At 47.0% G+C, this 25597-nt stretch overlaps 13 non-coding genes across 13 annotated transcripts; all 13 read left to right on the top strand.

Moving 5' to 3' along the window:
- Window positions 1-1213: 1213 nt before the first annotated feature.
- LOC142716375 (U2 spliceosomal RNA) lies at window positions 1214-1404 on the top strand. The gene has a single exon (XR_012871616.1). It is a non-coding gene; the product is annotated as a U2 spliceosomal RNA (small nuclear RNA).
- A 6618-nt stretch (window positions 1405-8022) lies between these two features.
- LOC142716404 (U2 spliceosomal RNA) lies at window positions 8023-8208 on the top strand. The gene has a single exon (XR_012871640.1). It is a non-coding gene; the product is annotated as a U2 spliceosomal RNA (small nuclear RNA).
- Window positions 8209-9482: 1274 nt separating this feature from the next.
- On the top strand, window positions 9483-9673 carry LOC142716363 (U2 spliceosomal RNA). The gene has a single exon (XR_012871605.1). It is a non-coding gene; the product is annotated as a U2 spliceosomal RNA (small nuclear RNA).
- A 1289-nt stretch (window positions 9674-10962) lies between these two features.
- Window positions 10963-11153, top strand: LOC142716397 (U2 spliceosomal RNA). Its single transcript, XR_012871636.1, has one exon. It is a non-coding gene; the product is annotated as a U2 spliceosomal RNA (small nuclear RNA).
- A 1289-nt stretch (window positions 11154-12442) lies between these two features.
- Window positions 12443-12633, top strand: LOC142716396 (U2 spliceosomal RNA). Its single transcript, XR_012871635.1, has one exon. It is a non-coding gene; the product is annotated as a U2 spliceosomal RNA (small nuclear RNA).
- Window positions 12634-13922: 1289 nt separating this feature from the next.
- LOC142716395 (U2 spliceosomal RNA) lies at window positions 13923-14113 on the top strand. Its single transcript, XR_012871634.1, has one exon. It is a non-coding gene; the product is annotated as a U2 spliceosomal RNA (small nuclear RNA).
- Window positions 14114-15402: 1289 nt separating this feature from the next.
- Window positions 15403-15593, top strand: LOC142716394 (U2 spliceosomal RNA). The gene has a single exon (XR_012871633.1). It is a non-coding gene; the product is annotated as a U2 spliceosomal RNA (small nuclear RNA).
- Window positions 15594-16882: 1289 nt separating this feature from the next.
- LOC142716393 (U2 spliceosomal RNA) lies at window positions 16883-17073 on the top strand. Its single transcript, XR_012871632.1, has one exon. It is a non-coding gene; the product is annotated as a U2 spliceosomal RNA (small nuclear RNA).
- Window positions 17074-18362: 1289 nt separating this feature from the next.
- On the top strand, window positions 18363-18553 carry LOC142716392 (U2 spliceosomal RNA). The gene has a single exon (XR_012871631.1). It is a non-coding gene; the product is annotated as a U2 spliceosomal RNA (small nuclear RNA).
- Window positions 18554-19842: 1289 nt separating this feature from the next.
- LOC142716391 (U2 spliceosomal RNA) lies at window positions 19843-20033 on the top strand. The gene has a single exon (XR_012871630.1). It is a non-coding gene; the product is annotated as a U2 spliceosomal RNA (small nuclear RNA).
- Window positions 20034-21322: 1289 nt separating this feature from the next.
- Window positions 21323-21513, top strand: LOC142716390 (U2 spliceosomal RNA). Its single transcript, XR_012871629.1, has one exon. It is a non-coding gene; the product is annotated as a U2 spliceosomal RNA (small nuclear RNA).
- Window positions 21514-22802: 1289 nt separating this feature from the next.
- Window positions 22803-22993, top strand: LOC142716388 (U2 spliceosomal RNA). Its single transcript, XR_012871628.1, has one exon. It is a non-coding gene; the product is annotated as a U2 spliceosomal RNA (small nuclear RNA).
- A 1289-nt stretch (window positions 22994-24282) lies between these two features.
- On the top strand, window positions 24283-24473 carry LOC142716386 (U2 spliceosomal RNA). Its single transcript, XR_012871626.1, has one exon. It is a non-coding gene; the product is annotated as a U2 spliceosomal RNA (small nuclear RNA).
- Window positions 24474-25597: the final 1124 nt, after the last annotated feature.

Raw genomic sequence — 25597 nt, 5'->3', positions numbered from 1 at the left:
CTTTCTGAAGGGATCTCCCCTTTTAATCCCATTATTTCAACACCTGTTGGACAATGCATTTGTACAGTCATGTGTGATAATGAGCTCATTTATTAAATGCAATTAATTAATACATTGCCACCTCTTGTTGTGTGTGTGTGTGTGTGTCTTCTGTGTTTCTGTGTTTCCGGCATTTCACATTGGAACAGCTCATTCACCTTCCTTGTCTTCTCTCCGCCCTCCCTCCTAGGTAAGTTAAAGAGCTGCACCTGAGCCAGCCACTGATTGATGCAGCACCACAGTCAAATAGTGGAGTAGGGGAACAGCAAACAGCCATTAAAGCAGCCAGCCGCCTACCCGCCACAATGGACCTACCTGTGTACACTAGATGGATGTGATGGAATGTACTGTCGTCCCTACATTTCAAGAAGAAGTAAGAATTGCAGTTGCAACAAAGCCTTGCTTGCCTACAAAGAGAGCAGCAATTTGGATTTGTTACTTTGTTACCTGGAAGAATAACAAACTGTGCAAGGATGGAGGTTGTAGGAGCAAGGAGAACAAGTTGTCTGTAAAGTTGGTGGATGCCTATTTTCCATTTTGCAGTCCCTTGTCTCCCTCTTGTGGCCTCCTGGAGGCAACTAGCTGTGCAAAAAAAAGACAGCCTGGCGGCCGGCTGTTGCAGTGTTGCCCTCTCAGGCAACACTGAGTGACTGACTGAGCCTCACCGTCTTATATAAAGTTCAGACGGAACTTTGCACGTGTCATAGTGGAGCCCTCAGGATTCCAGAGCCAGCTTTCTGACATCATAATGGGGCCTCAGAGATAAAAGCCTGGGCCCAGGCAGTGTTGGTCAGTGCTGCTCAGCAGGCAGCACCTGACTGGATTAAAGCTGATACAAGGTGTGAAAGGAGAAGGGGTGGCAGTGGGCATGCACTTACTGCTACTGCTGCCGCCGCCAGTATTTGCACGGCAGGAGGGCATTTGGGCGTTGCCAAGAAGGCGTTTTTATGTAGATTCCTCCTCTTTCAGCACTGCATTGTGGTGCAAGCAAAAGAAGCAAATCCTGTGTAGCTTCCTCTCCGGCCTTTATTCACCTCCCTCCCGCTTAGTAGCTGTAAATGTGTGTGAGCCTGCAGGGCCCCATGGAATTGCCTAGGAGTAGGCTGAATCAATCGCTGCAAGGGGTGAACAGCAGTATTAGGCAGGCTCGGTCAACGGCCGGCCCATTCGGGTTATCGCTTCTCGGCCTTTTGGCTAAGATCAAGTGTAGTATCTGTTCTTATCAGTTTAATATCTGATACGTCCCCTATCTGGGGACCATATATTAAATGGATTTTTAGAACAGGGAGATGGAAATAGAGCTTGCTCTGTCCACTCCACGCATTGACCTGGTATTGCAGTATTTCCAGGACCGGTGCACCCTTTCCTTATGTGTTGACTAAAAGCAGATTCCAAAAGTGTTTTTTCTCTTTGCCATTGTTTCTGTCTTTCTGAAGGGATCTCCCCTTTTAATCCCATTATTTCAACACCTGTTGGACAATGCATTTGTACAGTCATGTGTGATAATGAGCTCATTTATTAAATGCAATTAATTAATACATTGCCACCTCTTGTTGTGTGTGTGTGTGTGTGTCTTCTGTGTTTCTGTGTTTCCGGCATTTCACATTGGAACAGCTCATTCACCTTCCTTGTCTTCTCTCCGCCCTCCCTCCTAGGTAAGTTAAAGAGCTGCACCTGAGCCAGCCACTGATTGATGCAGCACCACAGTCAAATAGTGGAGTAGGGGAACAGCAAACAGCCATTAAAGCAGCCAGCCGCCTACCCGCCACAATGGACCTACCTGTGTACACTAGATGGATGTGATGGAATGTACTGTCGTCCCTACATTTCAAGAAGAAGTAAGAATTGCAGTTGCAACAAAGCCTTGCTTGCCTACAAAGAGAGCAGCAATTTGGATTTGTTACTTTGTTACCTGGAAGAATAACAAACTGTGCAAGGATGGAGGTTGTAGGAGCAAGGAGAACAAGTTGTCTGTAAAGTTGGTGGATGCCTATTTTCCATTTTGCAGTCCCTTGTCTCCCTCTTGTGGCCTCCTGGAGGCAACTAGCTGTGCAAAAAAAAGACAGCCTGGCGGCCGGCTGTTGCAGTGTTGCCCTCTCAGGCAACACTGAGTGACTGACTGAGCCTCACCGTCTTATATAAAGTTCAGACGGAACTTTGCACGTGTCATAGTGGAGCCCTCAGGATTCCAGAGCCAGCTTTCTGACATCATAATGGGGCCTCAGAGATAAAAGCCTGGGCCCAGGCAGTGTTGGTCAGTGCTGCTCAGCAGGCAGCACCTGACTGGATTAAAGCTGATACAAGGTGTGAAAGGAGAAGGGGTGGCAGTGGGCATGCACTTACTGCTACTGCTGCCGCCGCCAGTATTTGCACGGCAGGAGGGCATTTGGGCGTTGCCAAGAAGGCGTTTTTATGTAGATTCCTCCTCTTTCAGCACTGCATTGTGGTGCAAGCAAAAGAAGCAAATCCTGTGTAGCTTCCTCTCCGGCCTTTATTCACCTCCCTCCCGCTTAGTAGCTGTAAATGTGTGTGAGCCTGCAGGGCCCCATGGAATTGCCTAGGAGTAGGCTGAATCAATCGCTGCAAGGGGTGAACAGCAGTATTAGGCAGGCTCGGTCAACGGCCGGCCCATTCGGGTTATCGCTTCTCGGCCTTTTGGCTAAGACCAAGTGTATTTATACAGGAGGTTTTTGGTCAGAAGGTGCTCAGGTACCCTCTCTCTCGGCCTCGGGGGATCGTCCAGGTTCGCCTGGACTTCACCCCCGTGCTGCTATTTGGGAGAGAGGCTTAGTCCTGAGCAACGAGTTGCGATCCCCCCCAGCCCCTTGGTCTCCGTAAGACAAGGGGCGCAGCGAAAGCTGTGCGGTTCGACCTGGCCACGCTAATGGCAGGCGAACCCGATGCGGTGCCGGTGTACGCCCGGCTTAAGAATTCTGCACGATTTATCGTGGCAGAGGGTGGAGGCGGTCCCCGTGGTATTAAATTTTTAGTCCACGCCATTTTGGAAGATCTGCTGGCGGTCCACAAGAACGAGCTCTTGGCTATCCAGGACTACCCGAAGCGAGGAATCTACGATGTCACCTTCATGGGAGAAGGAATACTCCGTGATGCTATGGACCGAGCTGAGAGGAAACAAGGTGAACTCGTAGCAGCGGGAGTCAAGGTAGTAGAGCATGAATTTGAAATAACCAAACTCGTGGTGATTAAAATGTATTCCCCATATGTGAGAGATATGGAAGTGGCAGCATTTCTAGCTGCCTACTTCAAAAATGTCAAACTCCTGGGGAAAGTGATGAACGAGTGTGGAGTGTGGACCGCCAAATGGAAGTTTTTAGTTACGCTGATTAAGGACCCCTCCACCCAAGAAACGAGATTACCACCGGCTCGTTTTAAAATTGGAAATGTGAATGGCGACCTCTACTTCTCAGGGATGCCAAACTTCTGCAGGGCTTGTGGTACCTATGGACATACCAGTTTTAACTGCGATGTCACCTGCAGAAACTGTGGAAGCAAAGAGCACAATATAAGGGAGTGCACAGAAGAAAAAAAATGCAACTTTTGTCAAAAAACTGGTCACTTGTATTTTTCTTGTCCTCATAGGTACCGAAGCGGAGAAGAAGAGCAACCCGGGGCGCCCCCACGTGCTCCACCAGCGGACCAGCCCCGCCCTCAGGGAGAGGAACAAGCCAGTGCTGCAAAGGAGCAGCGGGGTACCTGGGCTTCAAGGGTACGGTCTGTTGGAGCCAAAGCAGGTACCTCACAGCCAACAGCCTCAGAGGAGAGAAGGGAGTCCAGTGCGAAGGAAAAACGCCAAGCCAAACGTAAGGCTGAGAAGGGGCAGGCCAGTGAGATAACTGAGGCATCCCAGAGTGCTGGTTGCTCAGTGGATGCCGGGCCTGCTCCCAATCCTGGGTCTCTAGATACGGAGTCTGAAGAGGAAGGTTGGCTGAAAGTGGGTCCCCGTAAAAAGGGTAAACAGGAGCGTGCCGGTAGGGGGGTGACAGGGGAGGAGCAAATGGATACGTCCGTAAAGCAAAGTGAGGCTCCTCCTAGGACCGCCCCCTCGTCGTTACTGGTGAGGAGGGTGGGCACTGTTCCCCCCGAGCCAACCGACACCCCGCCATGTGCGCAACCTCCCCCTCTAGAACGGCCTGCACGGCCTGCACGGCCTCAGGGGGGAGCGGCGGGGCCCTTGGGGGACCCACCCGATACAGACCTATATGGTCAGCCGTTAGAGACCCAGGTAAGGCTGTGTGAATCTGGACTCCCTGTATACGAGATGAGGGCTGTTGGCTCGACGCTCACGGAAGGTAGTTCCTCTCCTGAATCATCCCCTTTCTCGCTAGAGTCAGACGAGGGCGGGGAGATGAGTTCAAGCGAGATTTCTGGTATTGCTGGTGGAGGCCAAGTCTGATTTTAAGTAACACGATTATTTATTTTTTAAAATCAAGACTAACACAATTAAAACTCCACGATGTCTGAAATAAAGGGGATCTCCCTCAACGTGAGGGGCGCCAAGTCCAAAGTCAGAAGGGTTGCTCTCTTCAGTTTTTTATCTGGCCTGGCAGCCTCTGTTTTTTTCCTGCAGGAGTGCGGCATTCCCCATGCAATGAAGTACCATAAATACAAAGAGGATTGGAAGTATGGTCCATCAGTCTGGTCTGGATCTAACGAGTCCAGATCAGCAGGGGTCGCCATTCTTTTTAAGGGAAACGTTTTTATTGATTTTATTCAAGAGATTCTTCCAGGACGTATTTTATTGGTTAAAGCTTTTATTGACGGCGTAAAATGGCAGTTTTTAAATTTTTACGGCTCACCTGACAAAAATGAGAGAGCAGAGATGCTAGAAATGTTACCTCTTTTTATTAATACAACTGAGCCTTTTATCCTCGCAGGTGATTTTAACTGTATCCTGAGGGGGGAACGCCGGCTTACCAGTACTACAAGTAGGAATTACGATAAGACCTCTGGACTGCTCAAAGATATTGTAAATGATTTTAAATTAACAGATTTGTACAAAGAATGTAATAGGAGCAGCCCAGAGGAAGCCGGCGTTACCTGGAGCAACGCCACCTGTAGCTCCAGGATAGATTTTATTTTTTGTAATGAGAATGTACTGCCTTTTAATTGTGAAGTTTTAACTAATGTTTTCTCAGATCACAAGCTTTTATCATTTTATGTAAAGCGTGATTTTAATAAACCGGTGTGTAAGAAGTCCTGGAAGTTAAATGTTTCCCTTTTAGATGATCCACAGGTTTTTACTGATTTTATTGAATTTTACCAAAAATGCAGGCGGGGGAGAGACATGCGCACTCCCATCAGTGCATGGTGGGAGAAAATGAAAAAAAGAATAAAGGAATTTTTTATTAAAAAGAGCGTGGCGAAAGCCAGAGAAAAACATGCTTTTTTTAAAATTCTCAGCACCCGTCTGCAGACCCTGTACAAGATGAGAGATAATGAAATTGACGTTAAAACTGACATCACTAATTTAAAAAAAGAAATAGCTCAGTGCCTGGAGCAGAAAGGCAAAGAAATCATTTTTCGTTCCAAAATTCAGCATGTGGAGGAGAATGAGACCTGCTCCAGGTACTTTTTTAAAAAAATTAACAATAAAAAGGCTATTATTAAAAATATTGAAGGTGTGTCAGATGTACAGGGTATTTTAAGTAAAGTTCATGAGTTTTATGCTGACCTTTTTAGTGTTAAAACTGTGGATCATAATTTTATGCGTGACTCACTGAAGGAGATTACTACTGTTTTAGACCCTGTCTCCCAGAATTTTTTATTACAGGAGCTGACGGAGCAGGAGGTTTTAGAAACGGTAAAGAGTTTTAAAGCCGGAAAAGTTCCCGGACCGGACGGTATACCCAGTGAGTTTTATGTCAAATTTTATGACATTTTAAAAGAGGATCTTTTTAGCCTTTTTCATGAAGTTTTTAATTCCAAGATGCTGCCTAAGTCCTGGCGGAAGGGTGAGGTCTCCCTGCTACATAAGAAAGGTGACATCGCAGTTTTGAAGAACTGGAGACCAATAACCCTTCTGAATAGCGACTATAAAATAATGGCAAAAGTGTGCGCAAATAGATTAAAAGCCATAATACCCCACATTGTACACTCTAACCAGGTGTGTGGGGTGCCAGGCCGCAGCATCTGGGATAATCTTAACCTGGTAAAAGATGTGATTGAGGACACGAGGTCTAGAAGAGGTAAATTAGCCATTTTATCTATAGACTTCGAGAAGGCGTTCGACCGTGTCTCTCATTTTTATCTTTTTAAGGTTTTAGAGCGTATGGGTATACCTGAAGGATTTTTATTATCACTTAAAGCCTTTTATAAAGATTGCACAAGCAAAATTTTAGTGAATGGTTTTAAGACACAGGACGTGATTTTAGACTCAGGGGTGAAGCAGGGGTGTCCCTTGTCCCCACTGCTTTTTATTTGCGCATTAGAGCCTCTACTGTGTACAATTCGCCGCGATAAGTTAATACGTGGAGTCCCCCTGCCCGGGGGTGGCGGCGTAGAGGCTAAAGCAGTGGGGTACATGGACGATGTAGCGGTTTTTTGCAGGGACACCCTGTCGCTTCAGAGAACCCTCAGACAAATTGAGTTTTATTGCTGTGCTTCCGGTTTTAAGGTGAACTTCGACAAAAGTAATATTTTAAATATAGGAAGCATGGCTTTTAGAGACATACCCGTCCCTGTGTCAGATAATATTACGATTTTAGGTGTCTCCTTCAGTGAGTGCGATAATGGTTTTATCAGTTGGGACATGGTGGCGCAGAAGGTAAATCAAAAAATATGTATGTGGAACATGAGAAAACTTACCATGGAGGGAAAAGTTTTAATTATTAAAATGGTCATTTTACCCCTGCTTTTATATCTCAGTATGGTTTTCCCTCCCCCCACGGTTTTATTGCAAAAAATTACTAAAGCATGTTTTACCTTCTTTTGGAGTTCCAGAATGGAGAAACTTAAAAGAGAGATTGTGATGAAATCCAAACCGAAGGGTGGCAAAGATTTTCCGAATTTTAACAGGTTTCTTTTAATCAAGTTCTTCAGTTTCTGTTTTAATTCCCTTTTTAAAGAACATTATTGGTCCTATTTTTTACGTTTTAATACAGGGTTTTTAATGCGAAGGTTTGGGTGGTTCAACATTGTTTTATCCTCACCTTACGCTTTTAAACTCTCAATAAACTATGTGATTTTAGAAAAGATAGTGACCTTATTCAACCTGAAGGGAAAAAATGTAAATGAGCTGAAAAATAGTAAAAAATTAATTAAAGACCTAAGAGAAAGTGAGACGGTCAGCAGGATTGAGAATTTTAATGAGGAACGAAGTGCTTTTATCTTCAAAATTATTAATGTGTTTTATCTTTTTAATACACAGATGGACCTGGCCTGGAGCTGCATTCATCAATGTCTTCCATGCCGGGCATTCCAATACAGAAGGAGGCTCGCGAGGTCTGCCGTCTGCCCGAGGGAAGGCTGCCAGGCCGAGGAAACGATTCGACACATTTTTTGGACGTGTGATTTTGCGAAGGAATTTTGGAAAAAAATATTCCCTCTTTTGGTAAAGATGGCAGACCTGAAAGACTTGAACTATGAAGATATTTTATATGGACTATTTGGATGCCCAACCGCGAGCCAAAAGATAATAGCGTGGAAGACGATGAATTGCGCCAAAGAAGCTCTATGGAAGGCCAGGAACATCCTGATTTTTAAGCACGATGTTTTATCTACTGATGATGTTTTAGGTCTTTGTTTTAGCGAAATGTACATTTATTATTTATTAGACAAAAAAAGAAATGCCACCCTTCTTAATAAATGGTTTGTGAAAGAATGGAACTCCAACATATAAAGATTTGCCACCATGTCCCTTTTATGTAATGTAATGCAATGAAATATTGATTTTATTGTTATTCATTTGTACAAAAGTTGGTTTTATTGTAAACTGTATTTTTTATCATGAAATAAATCATTGACACCCCTGAAAAGGGGTAGCCAACTTAAAAAAAATCTGTTCTTATCAGTTTAATATCTGATACGTCCCCTATCTGGGGACCATATATTAAATGGATTTTTAGAACAGGGAGATGGAAATAGAGCTTGCTCTGTCCACTCCACGCATTGACCTGGTATTGCAGTATTTCCAGGACCGGTGCACCCTTTCCTTATGTGTTGACTAAAAGCAGATTCCAAAAGTGTTTTTTCTCTTTGCCATTGTTTCTGTCTTTCTGAAGGGATCTCCCCTTTTAATCCCATTATTTCAACACCTGTTGGACAATGCATTTGTACAGTCATGTGTGATAATGAGCTCATTTATTAAATGCAATTAATTAATACATTGCCACCTCTTGTTGTGTGTGTGTGTGTGTGTCTTCTGTGTTTCTGTGTTTCCGGCATTTCACATTGGAACAGCTCATTCACCTTCCTTGTCTTCTCTCCGCCCTCCCTCCTAGGTAAGTTAAAGAGCTGCACCTGAGCCAGCCACTGATTGATGCAGCACCACAGTCAAATAGTGGAGTAGGGGAACAGCAAACAGCCATTAAAGCAGCCAGCCGCCTACCCGCCACAATGGACCTACCTGTGTACACTAGATGGATGTGATGGAATGTACTGTCGTCCCTACATTTCAAGAAGAAGTAAGAATTGCAGTTGCAACAAAGCCTTGCTTGCCTACAAAGAGAGCAGCAATTTGGATTTGTTACTTTGTTACCTGGAAGAATAACAAACTGTGCAAGGATGGAGGTTGTAGGAGCAAGGAGAACAAGTTGTCTGTAAAGTTGGTGGATGCCTATTTTCCATTTTGCAGTCCCTTGTCTCCCTCTTGTGGCCTCCTGGAGGCAACTAGCTGTGCAAAAAAAAGACAGCCTGGCGGCCGGCTGTTGCAGTGTTGCCCTCTCAGGCAACACTGAGTGACTGACTGAGCCTCACCGTCTTATATAAAGTTCAGACGGAACTTTGCACGTGTCATAGTGGAGCCCTCAGGATTCCAGAGCCAGCTTTCTGACATCATAATGGGGCCTCAGAGATAAAAGCCTGGGCCCAGGCAGTGTTGGTCAGTGCTGCTCAGCAGGCAGCACCTGACTGGATTAAAGCTGATACAAGGTGTGAAAGGAGAAGGGGTGGCAGTGGGCATGCACTTACTGCTACTGCTGCCGCCGCCAGTATTTGCACGGCAGGAGGGCATTTGGGCGTTGCCAAGAAGGCGTTTTTATGTAGATTCCTCCTCTTTCAGCACTGCATTGTGGTGCAAGCAAAAGAAGCAAATCCTGTGTAGCTTCCTCTCCGGCCTTTATTCACCTCCCTCCCGCTTAGTAGCTGTAAATGTGTGTGAGCCTGCAGGGCCCCATGGAATTGCCTAGGAGTAGGCTGAATCAATCGCTGCAAGGGGTGAACAGCAGTATTAGGCAGGCTCGGTCAACGGCCGGCCCATTCGGGTTATCGCTTCTCGGCCTTTTGGCTAAGATCAAGTGTAGTATCTGTTCTTATCAGTTTAATATCTGATACGTCCCCTATCTGGGGACCATATATTAAATGGATTTTTAGAACAGGGAGATGGAAATAGAGCTTGCTCTGTCCACTCCACGCATTGACCTGGTATTGCAGTATTTCCAGGACCGGTGCACCCTTTCCTTATGTGTTGACTAAAAGCAGATTCCAAAAGTGCTATTTGTGTTTGCTATTGTTTTTGTCTTTCTGATGGGATCTCCCCTTTTAATCCCATTATTTCAACACCTGTTGGACAATGCATTTGTACAGTCATGTGTGATAATGAGCTCATTTATTAAATGCAATTAATTAATACATTGCCACCTCTTGTTGTGTGTGTGTGTGTCTTCTGTGTTTCTGTGTTTCCGGCATTTCACATTGGAACAGCTCATTCACCTTCCTTGTCTTCTCTCCGCCCTCCCTCCTAGGTAAGTTAAAGAGCTGCACCTGAGCCAGCCACTGATTGATGCAGCACCACAGTCAAATAGTGGAGTGGAGTGGAGTGGAGTAGGGGAACAGCAAACAGCCATTAAAGCAGCCAGCCGCCTACCCGCCACAATGGACCTACCTGTGTACACTAGATGGATGTGATGGAATGTACTGTCGTCCCTACATTTCAAGAAGAAGTAAGAATTGCAGTTGCAACAAACCCTTGCTTGCCTACAAAGAGAGCAGCAATTTGGATTTGTTACTATGTTACCTGGAAGAATAACAAACTGTGCAAGGATGGAGGTTGTAGGAGCAAAGAGAAGTTGTCTGTAAAGTTGGTGGATGCCTATTTTCCATTTTGCAGTCCCTTGTCTCCCTCTTGTGGCCTCCTGGAGGCAAGTAGCTGTGCAAAAAAAAGACAGCCTGGCGGCCGGCTGTTGCAGTGTTGCCCTCTCAGGCAACACTGAGTGACTGACTGAGCCGCACCGTCTTATATAAAGTTCAGACGGAACTTTGCACGTGTCATAGTGGAGCCCTCAGGATTCCAGAGCCAGCTTTCTGACATCATAATGGGGCCTGCCTCAGAGATAAAAGCCTGGGCCCAGGCAGTGTTGGTCAGTGCTGCTCAGCAGGCAGCACCGGACTGGATTGGATTAAAGCTGATACAAGGTGTGAAGGAACAAGGGGTGGCTGTGGGCATGCACTTGCTGCCGCTGCCAGTGTTTATCTGCATGGCAGGAGGGCATTTGGGCGTTGCCAGGAAGGCGTTTTTATGTAGATTCCTCCTCCTCTTTCAGCACTGCATTGTGGTGCAAGCAAAAGAAGCAAATCCTGTCTGGCTTCCTCTCCGGCCTTTATTCACCTCCCTCCCGCTTAGTAGCTGTAAATGTGTGTGAGCCTGCAGGGCCCCATGGAATTGCCTAGGAGTAGGCTGAATCAATCGCTGCAAGGGGTGAACAGCAGTATTAGGCAGGCTCGGTCAACGGCCGGCCCATTCGGGTTATCGCTTCTCGGCCTTTTGGCTAAGATCAAGTGTAGTATCTGTTCTTATCAGTTTAATATCTGATACGTCCCCTATCTGGGGACCATATATTAAATGGATTTTTCGAACAGGGAGATGGAAATAGAGCTTGCTCTGTCCACTCCACGCATTGACCTGGTATTGCAGTATTTCCAGGACCGGTGCACCCTTCCCTTATGTGTTGACTAAAATCAGATTCCAAAAGTGCTATTTGTGTTTGCTATTGTTTTTGTCTTTCTGATGGGATCTCCCCTTTTAATCCCATTATTTCAACACCTGTTGGACAATGCATTTGTACAGTCATGTGTGATAATGAGCTCATTTATTAAATGCAATTAATTAATACATTGCCACCTCTTGTTGTGTGTGTGTGTGTCTTCTGTGTTTCTGTGTTTCCGGCATTTCACATTGGAACAGCTCATTCACCTTCCTTGTCTTCTCTCCGCCCTCCCTCCTAGGTAAGTTAAAGAGCTGCACCTGAGCCAGCCACTGATTGATGCAGCACCACAGTCAAATAGTGGAGTGGAGTGGAGTGGAGTAGGGGAACAGCAAACAGCCATTAAAGCAGCCAGCCGCCTACCCGCCACAATGGACCTACCTGTGTACACTAGATGGATGTGATGGAATGTACTGTCGTCCCTACATTTCAAGAAGAAGTAAGAATTGCAGTTGCAACAAACCCTTGCTTGCCTACAAAGAGAGCAGCAATTTGGATTTGTTACTATGTTACCTGGAAGAATAACAAACTGTGCAAGGATGGAGGTTGTAGGAGCAAAGAGAAGTTGTCTGTAAAGTTGGTGGATGCCTATTTTCCATTTTGCAGTCCCTTGTCTCCCTCTTGTGGCCTCCTGGAGGCAAGTAGCTGTGCAAAAAAAAGACAGCCTGGCGGCCGGCTGTTGCAGTGTTGCCCTCTCAGGCAACACTGAGTGACTGACTGAGCCGCACCGTCTTATATAAAGTTCAGACGGAACTTTGCACGTGTCATAGTGGAGCCCTCAGGATTCCAGAGCCAGCTTTCTGACATCATAATGGGGCCTGCCTCAGAGATAAAAGCCTGGGCCCAGGCAGTGTTGGTCAGTGCTGCTCAGCAGGCAGCACCGGACTGGATTGGATTAAAGCTGATACAAGGTGTGAAGGAACAAGGGGTGGCTGTGGGCATGCACTTGCTGCCGCTGCCAGTGTTTATCTGCATGGCAGGAGGGCATTTGGGCGTTGCCAGGAAGGCGTTTTTATGTAGATTCCTCCTCCTCTTTCAGCACTGCATTGTGGTGCAAGCAAAAGAAGCAAATCCTGTCTGGCTTCCTCTCCGGCCTTTATTCACCTCCCTCCCGCTTAGTAGCTGTAAATGTGTGTGAGCCTGCAGGGCCCCATGGAATTGCCTAGGAGTAGGCTGAATCAATCGCTGCAAGGGGTGAACAGCAGTATTAGGCAGGCTCGGTCAACGGCCGGCCCATTCGGGTTATCGCTTCTCGGCCTTTTGGCTAAGATCAAGTGTAGTATCTGTTCTTATCAGTTTAATATCTGATACGTCCCCTATCTGGGGACCATATATTAAATGGATTTTTCGAACAGGGAGATGGAAATAGAGCTTGCTCTGTCCACTCCACGCATTGACCTGGTATTGCAGTATTTCCAGGACCGGTGCACCCTTCCCTTATGTGTTGACTAAAATCAGATTCCAAAAGTGCTATTTGTGTTTGCTATTGTTTTTGTCTTTCTGATGGGATCTCCCCTTTTAATCCCATTATTTCAACACCTGTTGGACAATGCATTTGTACAGTCATGTGTGATAATGAGCTCATTTATTAAATGCAATTAATTAATACATTGCCACCTCTTGTTGTGTGTGTGTGTGTCTTCTGTGTTTCTGTGTTTCCGGCATTTCACATTGGAACAGCTCATTCACCTTCCTTGTCTTCTCTCCGCCCTCCCTCCTAGGTAAGTTAAAGAGCTGCACCTGAGCCAGCCACTGATTGATGCAGCACCACAGTCAAATAGTGGAGTGGAGTGGAGTGGAGTAGGGGAACAGCAAACAGCCATTAAAGCAGCCAGCCGCCTACCCGCCACAATGGACCTACCTGTGTACACTAGATGGATGTGATGGAATGTACTGTCGTCCCTACATTTCAAGAAGAAGTAAGAATTGCAGTTGCAACAAACCCTTGCTTGCCTACAAAGAGAGCAGCAATTTGGATTTGTTACTATGTTACCTGGAAGAATAACAAACTGTGCAAGGATGGAGGTTGTAGGAGCAAAGAGAAGTTGTCTGTAAAGTTGGTGGATGCCTATTTTCCATTTTGCAGTCCCTTGTCTCCCTCTTGTGGCCTCCTGGAGGCAAGTAGCTGTGCAAAAAAAAGACAGCCTGGCGGCCGGCTGTTGCAGTGTTGCCCTCTCAGGCAACACTGAGTGACTGACTGAGCCGCACCGTCTTATATAAAGTTCAGACGGAACTTTGCACGTGTCATAGTGGAGCCCTCAGGATTCCAGAGCCAGCTTTCTGACATCATAATGGGGCCTGCCTCAGAGATAAAAGCCTGGGCCCAGGCAGTGTTGGTCAGTGCTGCTCAGCAGGCAGCACCGGACTGGATTGGATTAAAGCTGATACAAGGTGTGAAGGAACAAGGGGTGGCTGTGGGCATGCACTTGCTGCCGCTGCCAGTGTTTATCTGCATGGCAGGAGGGCATTTGGGCGTTGCCAGGAAGGCGTTTTTATGTAGATTCCTCCTCCTCTTTCAGCACTGCATTGTGGTGCAAGCAAAAGAAGCAAATCCTGTCTGGCTTCCTCTCCGGCCTTTATTCACCTCCCTCCCGCTTAGTAGCTGTAAATGTGTGTGAGCCTGCAGGGCCCCATGGAATTGCCTAGGAGTAGGCTGAATCAATCGCTGCAAGGGGTGAACAGCAGTATTAGGCAGGCTCGGTCAACGGCCGGCCCATTCGGGTTATCGCTTCTCGGCCTTTTGGCTAAGATCAAGTGTAGTATCTGTTCTTATCAGTTTAATATCTGATACGTCCCCTATCTGGGGACCATATATTAAATGGATTTTTCGAACAGGGAGATGGAAATAGAGCTTGCTCTGTCCACTCCACGCATTGACCTGGTATTGCAGTATTTCCAGGACCGGTGCACCCTTCCCTTATGTGTTGACTAAAATCAGATTCCAAAAGTGCTATTTGTGTTTGCTATTGTTTTTGTCTTTCTGATGGGATCTCCCCTTTTAATCCCATTATTTCAACACCTGTTGGACAATGCATTTGTACAGTCATGTGTGATAATGAGCTCATTTATTAAATGCAATTAATTAATACATTGCCACCTCTTGTTGTGTGTGTGTGTGTCTTCTGTGTTTCTGTGTTTCCGGCATTTCACATTGGAACAGCTCATTCACCTTCCTTGTCTTCTCTCCGCCCTCCCTCCTAGGTAAGTTAAAGAGCTGCACCTGAGCCAGCCACTGATTGATGCAGCACCACAGTCAAATAGTGGAGTGGAGTGGAGTGGAGTAGGGGAACAGCAAACAGCCATTAAAGCAGCCAGCCGCCTACCCGCCACAATGGACCTACCTGTGTACACTAGATGGATGTGATGGAATGTACTGTCGTCCCTACATTTCAAGAAGAAGTAAGAATTGCAGTTGCAACAAACCCTTGCTTGCCTACAAAGAGAGCAGCAATTTGGATTTGTTACTATGTTACCTGGAAGAATAACAAACTGTGCAAGGATGGAGGTTGTAGGAGCAAAGAGAAGTTGTCTGTAAAGTTGGTGGATGCCTATTTTCCATTTTGCAGTCCCTTGTCTCCCTCTTGTGGCCTCCTGGAGGCAAGTAGCTGTGCAAAAAAAAGACAGCCTGGCGGCCGGCTGTTGCAGTGTTGCCCTCTCAGGCAACACTGAGTGACTGACTGAGCCGCACCGTCTTATATAAAGTTCAGACGGAACTTTGCACGTGTCATAGTGGAGCCCTCAGGATTCCAGAGCCAGCTTTCTGACATCATAATGGGGCCTGCCTCAGAGATAAAAGCCTGGGCCCAGGCAGTGTTGGTCAGTGCTGCTCAGCAGGCAGCACCGGACTGGATTGGATTAAAGCTGATACAAGGTGTGAAGGAACAAGGGGTGGCTGTGGGCATGCACTTGCTGCCGCTGCCAGTGTTTATCTGCATGGCAGGAGGGCATTTGGGCGTTGCCAGGAAGGCGTTTTTATGTAGATTCCTCCTCCTCTTTCAGCACTGCATTGTGGTGCAAGCAAAAGAAGCAAATCCTGTCTGGCTTCCTCTCCGGCCTTTATTCACCTCCCTCCCGCTTAGTAGCTGTAAATGTGTGTGAGCCTGCAGGGCCCCATGGAATTGCCTAGGAGTAGGCTGAATCAATCGCTGCAAGGGGTGAACAGCAGTATTAGGCAGGCTCGGTCAACGGCCGGCCCATTCGGGTTATCGCTTCTCGGCCTTTTGGCTAAGATCAAGTGTAGTATCTGTTCTTATCAGTTTAATATCTGATACGTCCCCTATCTGGGGACCATATATTAAATGGATTTTTCGAACAGGGAGATGGAAATAGAGCTTGCTCTGTCCACTCCACGCATTGACCTGGTATTGCAGTATTTCCAGGACCGGTGCACCCTTCCCTTATGTGTTGACTAAAATCAGATTCCAAAAGTGCTATTTGTGTTTGCTATTGTTTTTGTCTTTCTGATGGGATCTCCCCTTTTAATCCCATTATTTCAACACCTGTTGGACAATGCATTTGTACAGTCATGTGTGATAATGAGCTCATTTATTAAATGCAATTAATTAATACATTGCCACCTCTTGTTGTGTGTGTGTGTGTCTTCTGTGTTTCTGTGTTTCCGGCATTTCACATTGGAACAGCTCATTCACCTTCCTTGTCTTCTCTCCGCCCTCCCTCCTAGGTAAGTTAAAGAGCTGCACCTGAGCCAGCCACTGATTGATGCAGCACCACAGTCAAATAGTGGAGTGGAGTGGAGTGGAGTAGGGGAACAGCAAACAGCCATTAAAGCAGCCAGCCGCCTACCCGCCACAATGGACCTACCTGTGTACACTAGATGGATGTGATGGAATGTACTGTCGTCCCTACATTTCAAGAAGAAGTAAGAATTGCAGTTGCAACAAACCCTTGCTTGCCTACAAAGAGAGCAGCAATTTGGATTTGTTACTATGTTACCTGGAAGAATAACAAACTGTGCAAGGATGGAGGTTGTAGGAGCAAAGAGAAGTTGTCTGTAAAGTTGGTGGATGCCTATTTTCCATTTTGCAGTCCCTTGTCTCCCTCTTGTGGCCTCCTGGAGGCAAGTAGCTGTGCAAAAAAAAGACAGCCTGGCGGCCGGCTGTTGCAGTGTTGCCCTCTCAGGCAACACTGAGTGACTGACTGAGCCGCACCGTCTTATATAAAGTTCAGACGGAACTTTGCACGTGTCATAGTGGAGCCCTCAGGATTCCAGAGCCAGCTTTCTGACATCATAATGGGGCCTGCCTCAGAGATAAAAGCCTGGGCCCAGGCAGTGTTGGTCAGTGCTGCTCAGCAGGCAGCACCGGACTGGATTGGATTAAAGCTGATACAAGGTGTGAAGGAACAAGGGGTGGCTGTGGGCATGCACTTGCTGCCGCTGCCAGTGTTTATCTGCATGGCAGGAGGGCATTTGGGCGTTGCCAGGAAGGCGTTTTTATGTAGATTCCTCCTCCTCTTTCAGCACTGCATTGTGGTGCAAGCAAAAGAAGCAAATCCTGTCTGGCTTCCTCTCCGGCCTTTATTCACCTCCCTCCCGCTTAGTAGCTGTAAATGTGTGTGAGCCTGCAGGGCCCCATGGAATTGCCTAGGAGTAGGCTGAATCAATCGCTGCAAGGGGTGAACAGCAGTATTAGGCAGGCTCGGTCAACGGCCGGCCCATTCGGGTTATCGCTTCTCGGCCTTTTGGCTAAGATCAAGTGTAGTATCTGTTCTTATCAGTTTAATATCTGATACGTCCCCTATCTGGGGACCATATATTAAATGGATTTTTCGAACAGGGAGATGGAAATAGAGCTTGCTCTGTCCACTCCACGCATTGACCTGGTATTGCAGTATTTCCAGGACCGGTGCACCCTTCCCTTATGTGTTGACTAAAATCAGATTCCAAAAGTGCTATTTGTGTTTGCTATTGTTTTTGTCTTTCTGATGGGATCTCCCCTTTTAATCCCATTATTTCAACACCTGTTGGACAATGCATTTGTACAGTCATGTGTGATAATGAGCTCATTTATTAAATGCAATTAATTAATACATTGCCACCTCTTGTTGTGTGTGTGTGTGTCTTCTGTGTTTCTGTGTTTCCGGCATTTCACATTGGAACAGCTCATTCACCTTCCTTGTCTTCTCTCCGCCCTCCCTCCTAGGTAAGTTAAAGAGCTGCACCTGAGCCAGCCACTGATTGATGCAGCACCACAGTCAAATAGTGGAGTGGAGTGGAGTGGAGTAGGGGAACAGCAAACAGCCATTAAAGCAGCCAGCCGCCTACCCGCCACAATGGACCTACCTGTGTACACTAGATGGATGTGATGGAATGTACTGTCGTCCCTACATTTCAAGAAGAAGTAAGAATTGCAGTTGCAACAAACCCTTGCTTGCCTACAAAGAGAGCAGCAATTTGGATTTGTTACTATGTTACCTGGAAGAATAACAAACTGTGCAAGGATGGAGGTTGTAGGAGCAAAGAGAAGTTGTCTGTAAAGTTGGTGGATGCCTATTTTCCATTTTGCAGTCCCTTGTCTCCCTCTTGTGGCCTCCTGGAGGCAAGTAGCTGTGCAAAAAAAAGACAGCCTGGCGGCCGGCTGTTGCAGTGTTGCCCTCTCAGGCAACACTGAGTGACTGACTGAGCCGCACCGTCTTATATAAAGTTCAGACGGAACTTTGCACGTGTCATAGTGGAGCCCTCAGGATTCCAGAGCCAGCTTTCTGACATCATAATGGGGCCTGCCTCAGAGATAAAAGCCTGGGCCCAGGCAGTGTTGGTCAGTGCTGCTCAGCAGGCAGCACCGGACTGGATTGGATTAAAGCTGATACAAGGTGTGAAGGAACAAGGGGTGGCTGTGGGCATGCACTTGCTGCCGCTGCCAGTGTTTATCTGCATGGCAGGAGGGCATTTGGGCGTTGCCAGGAAGGCGTTTTTATGTAGATTCCTCCTCCTCTTTCAGCACTGCATTGTGGTGCAAGCAAAAGAAGCAAATCCTGTCTGGCTTCCTCTCCGGCCTTTATTCACCTCCCTCCCGCTTAGTAGCTGTAAATGTGTGTGAGCCTGCAGGGCCCCATGGAATTGCCTAGGAGTAGGCTGAATCAATCGCTGCAAGGGGTGAACAGCAGTATTAGGCAGGCTCGGTCAACGGCCGGCCCATTCGGGTTATCGCTTCTCGGCCTTTTGGCTAAGATCAAGTGTAGTATCTGTTCTTATCAGTTTAATATCTGATACGTCCCCTATCTGGGGACCATATATTAAATGGATTTTTCGAACAGGGAGATGGAAATAGAGCTTGCTCTGTCCACTCCACGCATTGACCTGGTATTGCAGTATTTCCAGGACCGGTGCACCCTTCCCTTATGTGTTGACTAAAATCAGATTCCAAAAGTGCTATTTGTGTTTGCTATTGTTTTTGTCTTTCTGATGGGATCTCCCCTTTTAATCCCATTATTTCAACACCTGTTGGACAATGCATTTGTACAGTCATGTGTGATAATGAGCTCATTTATTAAATGCAATTAATTAATACATTGCCACCTCTTGTTGTGTGTGTGTGTGTCTTCTGTGTTTCTGTGTTTCCGGCATTTCACATTGGAACAGCTCATTCACCTTCCTTGTCTTCTCTCCGCCCTCCCTCCTAGGTAAGTTAAAGAGCTGCACCTGAGCCAGCCACTGATTGATGCAGCACCACAGTCAAATAGTGGAGTGGAGTGGAGTGGAGTAGGGGAACAGCAAACAGCCATTAAAGCAGCCAGCCGCCTACCCGCCACAATGGACCTACCTGTGTACACTAGATGGATGTGATGGAATGTACTGTCGTCCCTACATTTCAAGAAGAAGTAAGAATTGCAGTTGCAACAAACCCTTGCTTGCCTACAAAGAGAGCAGCAATTTGGATTTGTTACTATGTTACCTGGAAGAATAACAAACTGTGCAAGGATGGAGGTTGTAGGAGCAAAGAGAAGTTGTCTGTAAAGTTGGTGGATGCCTATTTTCCATTTTGCAGTCCCTTGTCTCCCTCTTGTGGCCTCCTGGAGGCAAGTAGCTGTGCAAAAAAAAGACAGCCTGGCGGCCGGCTGTTGCAGTGTTGCCCTCTCAGGCAACACTGAGTGACTGACTGAGCCGCACCGTCTTATATAAAGTTCAGACGGAACTTTGCACGTGTCATAGTGGAGCCCTCAGGATTCCAGAGCCAGCTTTCTGACATCATAATGGGGCCTGCCTCAGAGATAAAAGCCTGGGCCCAGGCAGTGTTGGTCAGTGCTGCTCAGCAGGCAGCACCGGACTGGATTGGATTAAAGCTGATACAAGGTGTGAAGGAACAAGGGGTGGCTGTGGGCATGCACTTGCTGCCGCTGCCAGTGTTTATCTGCATGGCAGGAGGGCATTTGGGCGTTGCCAGGAAGGCGTTTTTATGTAGATTCCTCCTCCTCTTTCAGCACTGCATTGTGGTGCAAGCAAAAGAAGCAAATCCTGTCTGGCTTCCTCTCCGGCCTTTATTCACCTCCCTCCCGCTTAGTAGCTGTAAATGTGTGTGAGCCTGCAGGGCCCCATGGAATTGCCTAGGAGTAGGCTGAATCAATCGCTGCAAGGGGTGAACAGCAGTATTAGGCAGGCTCGGTCAACGGCCGGCCCATTCGGGTTATCGCTTCTCGGCCTTTTGGCTAAGATCAAGTGTAGTATCTGTTCTTATCAGTTTAATATCTGATACGTCCCCTATCTGGGGACCATATATTAAATGGATTTTTCGAACAGGGAGATGGAAATAGAGCTTGCTCTGTCCACTCCACGCATTGACCTGGTATTGCAGTATTTCCAGGACCGGTGCACCCTTCCCTTATGTGTTGACTAAAATCAGATTCCAAAAGTGCTATTTGTGTTTGCTATTGTTTTTGTCTTTCTGATGGGATCTCCCCTTTTAATCCCATTATTTCAACACCTGTTGGACAATGCATTTGTACAGTCATGTGTGATAATGAGCTCATTTATTAAATGCAATTAATTAATACATTGCCACCTCTTGTTGTGTGTGTGTGTGTCTTCTGTGTTTCTGTGTTTCCGGCATTTCACATTGGAACAGCTCATTCACCTTCCTTGTCTTCTCTCCGCCCTCCCTCCTAGGTAAGTTAAAGAGCTGCACCTGAGCCAGCCACTGATTGATGCAGCACCACAGTCAAATAGTGGAGTGGAGTGGAGTGGAGTAGGGGAACAGCAAACAGCCATTAAAGCAGCCAGCCGCCTACCCGCCACAATGGACCTACCTGTGTACACTAGATGGATGTGATGGAATGTACTGTCGTCCCTACATTTCAAGAAGAAGTAAGAATTGCAGTTGCAACAAACCCTTGCTTGCCTACAAAGAGAGCAGCAATTTGGATTTGTTACTATGTTACCTGGAAGAATAACAAACTGTGCAAGGATGGAGGTTGTAGGAGCAAAGAGAAGTTGTCTGTAAAGTTGGTGGATGCCTATTTTCCATTTTGCAGTCCCTTGTCTCCCTCTTGTGGCCTCCTGGAGGCAAGTAGCTGTGCAAAAAAAAGACAGCCTGGCGGCCGGCTGTTGCAGTGTTGCCCTCTCAGGCAACACTGAGTGACTGACTGAGCCGCACCGTCTTATATAAAGTTCAGACGGAACTTTGCACGTGTCATAGTGGAGCCCTCAGGATTCCAGAGCCAGCTTTCTGACATCATAATGGGGCCTGCCTCAGAGATAAAAGCCTGGGCCCAGGCAGTGTTGGTCAGTGCTGCTCAGCAGGCAGCACCGGACTGGATTGGATTAAAGCTGATACAAGGTGTGAAGGAACAAGGGGTGGCTGTGGGCATGCACTTGCTGCCGCTGCCAGTGTTTATCTGCATGGCAGGAGGGCATTTGGGCGTTGCCAGGAAGGCGTTTTTATGTAGATTCCTCCTCCTCTTTCAGCACTGCATTGTGGTGCAAGCAAAAGAAGCAAATCCTGTCTGGCTTCCTCTCCGGCCTTTATTCACCTCCCTCCCGCTTAGTAGCTGTAAATGTGTGTGAGCCTGCAGGGCCCCATGGAATTGCCTAGGAGTAGGCTGAATCAATCGCTGCAAGGGGTGAACAGCAGTATTAGGCAGGCTCGGTCAACGGCCGGCCCATTCGGGTTATCGCTTCTCGGCCTTTTGGCTAAGATCAAGTGTAGTATCTGTTCTTATCAGTTTAATATCTGATACGTCCCCTATCTGGGGACCATATATTAAATGGATTTTTCGAACAGGGAGATGGAAATAGAGCTTGCTCTGTCCACTCCACGCATTGACCTGGTATTGCAGTATTTCCAGGACCGGTGCACCCTTCCCTTATGTGTTGACTAAAATCAGATTCCAAAAGTGCTATTTGTGTTTGCTATTGTTTTTGTCTTTCTGATGGGATCTCCCCTTTTAATCCCATTATTTCAACACCTGTTGGACAATGCATTTGTACAGTCATGTGTGATAATGAGCTCATTTATTAAATGCAATTAATTAATACATTGCCACCTCTTGTTGTGTGTGTGTGTGTCTTCTGTGTTTCTGTGTTTCCGGCATTTCACATTGGAACAGCTCATTCACCTTCCTTGTCTTCTCTCCGCCCTCCCTCCTAGGTAAGTTAAAGAGCTGCACCTGAGCCAGCCACTGATTGATGCAGCACCACAGTCAAATAGTGGAGTGGAGTGGAGTGGAGTAGGGGAACAGCAAACAGCCATTAAAGCAGCCAGCCGCCTACCCGCCACAATGGACCTACCTGTGTACACTAGATGGATGTGATGGAATGTACTGTCGTCCCTACATTTCAAGAAGAAGTAAGAATTGCAGTTGCAACAAACCCTTGCTTGCCTACAAAGAGAGCAGCAATTTGGATTTGTTACTATGTTACCTGGAAGAATAACAAACTGTGCAAGGATGGAGGTTGTAGGAGCAAAGAGAAGTTGTCTGTAAAGTTGGTGGATGCCTATTTTCCATTTTGCAGTCCCTTGTCTCCCTCTTGTGGCCTCCTGGAGGCAAGTAGCTGTGCAAAAAAAAGACAGCCTGGCGGCCGGCTGTTGCAGTGTTGCCCTCTCAGGCAACACTGAGTGACTGACTGAGCCGCACCGTCTTATATAAAGTTCAGACGGAACTTTGCACGTGTCATAGTGGAGCCCTCAGGATTCCAGAGCCAGCTTTCTGACATCATAATGGGGCCTGCCTCAGAGATAAAAGCCTGGGCCCAGGCAGTGTTGGTCAGTGCTGCTCAGCAGGCAGCACCGGACTGGATTGGATTAAAGCTGATACAAGGTGTGAAGGAACAAGGGGTGGCTGTGGGCATGCACTTGCTGCCGCTGCCAGTGTTTATCTGCATGGCAGGAGGGCATTTGGGCGTTGCCAGGAAGGCGTTTTTATGTAGATTCCTCCTCCTCTTTCAGCACTGCATTGTGGTGCAAGCAAAAGAAGCAAATCCTGTCTGGCTTCCTCTCCGGCCTTTATTCACCTCCCTCCCGCTTAGTAGCTGTAAATGTGTGTGAGCCTGCAGGGCCCCATGGAATTGCCTAGGAGTAGGCTGAATCAATCGCTGCAAGGGGTGAACAGCAGTATTAGGCAGGCTCGGTCAACGGCCGGCCCATTCGGGTTATCGCTTCTCGGCCTTTTGGCTAAGATCAAGTGTAGTATCTGTTCTTATCAGTTTAATATCTGATACGTCCCCTATCTGGGGACCATATATTAAATGGATTTTTCGAACAGGGAGATGGAAATAGAGCTTGCTCTGTCCACTCCACGCATTGACCTGGTATTGCAGTATTTCCAGGACCGGTGCACCCTTCCCTTATGTGTTGACTAAAATCAGATTCCAAAAGTGCTATTTGTGTTTGCTATTGTTTTTGTCTTTCTGATGGGATCTCCCCTTTTAATCCCATTATTTCAACACCTGTTGGACAATGCATTTGTACAGTCATGTGTGATAATGAGCTCATTTATTAAATGCAATTAATTAATACATTGCCACCTCTTGTTGTGTGTGTGTGTGTCTTCTGTGTTTCTGTGTTTCCGGCATTTCACATTGGAACAGCTCATTCACCTTCCTTGTCTTCTCTCCGCCCTCCCTCCTAGGTAAGTTAAAGAGCTGCACCTGAGCCAGCCACTGATTGATGCAGCACCACAGTCAAATAGTGGAGTGGAGTGGAGTGGAGTAGGGGAACAGCAAACAGCCATTAAAGCAGCCAGCCGCCTACCCGCCACAATGGACCTACCTGTGTACACTAGATGGATGTGATGGAATGTACTGTCGTCCCTACATTTCAAGAAGAAGTAAGAATTGCAGTTGCAACAAACCCTTGCTTGCCTACAAAGAGAGCAGCAATTTGGATTTGTTACTATGTTACCTGGAAGAATAACAAACTGTGCAAGGATGGAGGTTGTAGGAGCAAAGAGAAGTTGTCTGTAAAGTTGGTGGATGCCTATTTTCCATTTTGCAGTCCCTTGTCTCCCTCTTGTGGCCTCCTGGAGGCAAGTAGCTGTGCAAAAAAAAGACAGCCTGGCGGCCGGCTGTTGCAGTGTTGCCCTCTCAGGCAACACTGAGTGACTGACTGAGCCGCACCGTCTTATATAAAGTTCAGACGGAACTTTGCACGTGTCATAGTGGAGCCCTCAGGATTCCAGAGCCAGCTTTCTGACATCATAATGGGGCCTGCCTCAGAGATAAAAGCCTGGGCCCAGGCAGTGTTGGTCAGTGCTGCTCAGCAGGCAGCACCGGACTGGATTGGATTAAAGCTGATACAAGGTGTGAAGGAACAAGGGGTGGCTGTGGGCATGCACTTGCTGCCGCTGCCAGTGTTTATCTGCATGGCAGGAGGGCATTTGGGCGTTGCCAGGAAGGCGTTTTTATGTAGATTCCTCCTCCTCTTTCAGCACTGCATTGTGGTGCAAGCAAAAGAAGCAAATCCTGTCTGGCTTCCTCTCCGGCCTTTATTCACCTCCCTCCCGCTTAGTAGCTGTAAATGTGTGTGAGCCTGCAGGGCCCCATGGAATTGCCTAGGAGTAGGCTGAATCAATCGCTGCAAGGGGTGAACAGCAGTATTAGGCAGGCTCGGTCAACGGCCGGCCCATTCGGGTTATCGCTTCTCGGCCTTTTGGCTAAGATCAAGTGTAGTATCTGTTCTTATCAGTTTAATATCTGATACGTCCCCTATCTGGGGACCATATATTAAATGGATTTTTCGAACAGGGAGATGGAAATAGAGCTTGCTCTGTCCACTCCACGCATTGACCTGGTATTGCAGTATTTCCAGGACCGGTGCACCCTTCCCTTATGTGTTGACTAAAATCAGATTCCAAAAGTGCTATTTGTGTTTGCTATTGTTTTTGTCTTTCTGATGGGATCTCCCCTTTTAATCCCATTATTTCAACACCTGTTGGACAATGCATTTGTACAGTCATGTGTGATAATGAGCTCATTTATTAAATGCAATTAATTAATACATTGCCACCTCTTGTTGTGTGTGTGTGTGTCTTCTGTGTTTCTGTGTTTCCGGCATTTCACATTGGAACAGCTCATTCACCTTCCTTGTCTTCTCTCCGCCCTCCCTCCTAGGTAAGTTAAAGAGCTGCACCTGAGCCAGCCACTGATTGATGCAGCACCACAGTCAAATAGTGGAGTGGAGTGGAGTGGAGTAGGGGAACAGCAAACAGCCATTAAAGCAGCCAGCCGCCTACCCGCCACAATGGACCTACCTGTGTACACTAGATGGATGTGATGGAATGTACTGTCGTCCCTACATTTCAAGAAGAAGTAAGAATTGCAGTTGCAACAAACCCTTGCTTGCCTACAAAGAGAGCAGCAATTTGGATTTGTTACTATGTTACCTGGAAGAATAACAAACTGTGCAAGGATGGAGGTTGTAGGAGCAAAGAGAAGTTGTCTGTAAAGTTGGTGGATGCCTATTTTCCATTTTGCAGTCCCTTGTCTCCCTCTTGTGGCCTCCTGGAGGCAAGTAGCTGTGCAAAAAAAAGACAGCCTGGCGGCCGGCTGTTGCAGTGTTGCCCTCTCAGGCAACACTGAGTGACTGACTGAGCCGCACCGTCTTATATAAAGTTCAGACGGAACTTTGCACGTGTCATAGTGGAGCCCTCAGGATTCCAGAGCCAGCTTTCTGACATCATAATGGGGCCTGCCTCAGAGATAAAAGCCTGGGCCCAGGCAGTGTTGGTCAGTGCTGCTCAGCAGGCAGCACCGGACTGGATTGGATTAAAGCTGATACAAGGTGTGAAGGAACAAGGGGTGGCTGTGGGCATGCACTTGCTGCCGCTGCCAGTGTTTATCTGCATGGCAGGAGGGCATTTGGGCGTTGCCAGGAAGGCGTTTTTATGTAGATTCCTCCTCCTCTTTCAGCACTGCATTGTGGTGCAAGCAAAAGAAGCAAATCCTGTCT

The sequence above is a fragment of the Rhinoderma darwinii genome, unplaced genomic scaffold (assembly GCF_050947455.1).
Source record: "Rhinoderma darwinii isolate aRhiDar2 unplaced genomic scaffold, aRhiDar2.hap1 Scaffold_4489, whole genome shotgun sequence".
Taxonomy (NCBI): Eukaryota; Metazoa; Chordata; class Amphibia; order Anura; family Rhinodermatidae; genus Rhinoderma; species Rhinoderma darwinii.
Note: the sequence above shows the minus strand (reverse complement) of the source record. Positions and strands in the feature narration are given on the sequence as shown.